Source organism: Limulus polyphemus, unplaced genomic scaffold, assembly GCF_000517525.1.
Source record: "Limulus polyphemus unplaced genomic scaffold, Limulus_polyphemus-2.1.2 Scaffold489, whole genome shotgun sequence".
Taxonomy (NCBI): Eukaryota; Metazoa; Arthropoda; class Merostomata; order Xiphosura; family Limulidae; genus Limulus; species Limulus polyphemus.
Genome location: NW_013666099.1, coordinates 509,596 through 511,967, shown reverse-complemented (window position 1 = coordinate 511,967; position 2,372 = coordinate 509,596).

Here is a 2,372-nt window from a genome sequence, read left to right as displayed (position 1 = left end):
ATATCATCGTTTATACTAGAATTATGATGGTTTTTTTTAACTTATATAAAATATAGAAGACATAAATCGACTTTTCAATACCTTTATGACCTTCGAAGTACCTTATTTAGTATTCTACAAAAACTTAAAGTGCAATATACCAAGCCGTTACAAACGGGCCGTTTTAAACGGATTTTCTTTTCCTTGCAAGTCTAACATGCGTGCTTTTTTGTACATTTTTATATGTGTACAGCCTTAGTAGTCAATATTAAAGGTTTTAAAGTGTTGTTTGAACTGAATCTTTACTGTTTAAGGTGCTTTTTGCCCGAAAGTTTTATTAGGGTTTTATACAATTCATTGCGATCCCTGTTATGAGCTACTATATGCGCTAGCCATCTCTAATTTTGAACAGATAGACTAGAAGCAAAGCAGATAGTCAACAGCACCCACTGCCAACTTTTGGGTTGCTATAATTGAGTAGCGGAATTTGACCGTTACTCTTATAACACACCGATGGCCTAATAGTCTTTCTCTTTTTGTTGTTGTAGAAGAGAAATAAATAATTATATATTCTAACTCACTCAATATCTGTCAGTTTACTAAAAATCATTATCCATACTTCTTTTCAAATTTTTTTATTTGTAATCAGCTCCTGAAATAAAACGCAAACTAGTAAGAAAGCGAAACACTTTTTTTCTGCTTACAGATCTGTGAACTGAATATTCTAGATCATTAGTATTACAGTTGCTGATAGACATTTATTACGTGCAACATCGTTGAAATATCTATAGAAATGTCACCTCTTTGGACAGCGGTAAGTTTACGGATTTACAATGCTAAAATCCGGGGTGCGATTCCCCGCAGTGGAAACAGCAGGTAGCCCAATATGGCTTTGCTCTAAAACAAACAAACAAAATCTATAGAAAAGTTCAGTCTTTGTTTACTTTGTTTTTAACTCCTCCCACAATTCTTGACAATTCTCTTAACTCCCACACATATATAAATGAAGGTTTTTTTTTTTTTAAAGAGTCATGTCAGAGACTCCAAAATGGATATTTAGATTCAAAGTCTGGCACGCTAACCACTAGTCCACGTCTAGACGTTGAGAAAAGACAAAACATACACGAGTAATCATTATTAATAAAAGTTACACTGAGAAATGTAAATTCAATTGGAAGTGTAATGAGAAGTGTTATTATTAATGAATTAGTTTTTTTACGTATTAAAAGTAAGCAGAAAGTAATTTCACAAGATTAACATAATGATATGGAAATTTAATATAAATACTTGTAAAGAAACGTAATCCATGATATTCTATTTAAGGGTTGATTTAAACCTAAAGTCATTAGCAAAATTAAAAAGAAATATCTCGGTGGTTCATTATTTTAAATAAAAAAATTAATATCACTCGCTTTAATCTAGCTCATTTTTCGCGATACGCTTGTTTTGTCGGCCAGGTGGTTAGGGTGCTTGACTCGCAATCTGAGAGTCACGGGTTCGAATCCCCGTCCCACCAAATATGCTCGCCCTTTCAGCCGTGGAAGCGTTATAATGTGATGGTCAATTCCATTATTCGTTAGTAAAAGAGTAGCCCTAAAGTTGGCGGTGAGTGGTGATGACTAACTGCCTTCCCTCTAGTCTTACACTGCTAAATTAGGGACGGCTAGCGCAGATAGCCCTCGTGTAGCTTTGCGCGAAATCCATAACAAACAAACAAACCGCTTGTTTTGTCAATGCTGTTACCCGAATCACCAAATCTTTGGTATGAGGCTGCTTTTGACAGCAACATTTCACATCCATATAACGAGTTTAAGCATATACGTCCAACGATAGTGTACAATTTTAATGGTAACATTTATAATTGTTTAATGCACATAAATTTGATATATTTGTTGTAAAATAATATAATTTTATCCTTACTGGATATAATTTAGGATCATATTATTTTTAAAAGTGCATAACATATACGATTTCCGGCCCTCATAACTATATTCTATTATATATTGTTTAATTATGATTTGGCCTTGCTTTCACATTAGTTGTACAGTAACTTATAATAAGAACATTACAATTAATACCTTCTATTCAAAAGCCTAAATAAACAAATTACATTGATACTGATTTTAATTATTCTATGTATTTATTAATACATAACTTTTTCACGGAAACTTTTCAGCAACAGCTTTTAGTTTCAGCAGGATGTGCCCTACTTTTTTTCCAAAAATGTCAGTCCTATAATTATCTCATTGTATATGAAATCCAAATTTTACGACATCGTGATTCCTGATAGAAATGAATAAAAACCCTATAACCAGAGCGCTTTCGAAAGGTGGACCTTTCTTCTGCAGGGGCAAACTGAAGAAGAAAGGTCTAGCTTTCGAAGGCGCTCGGGT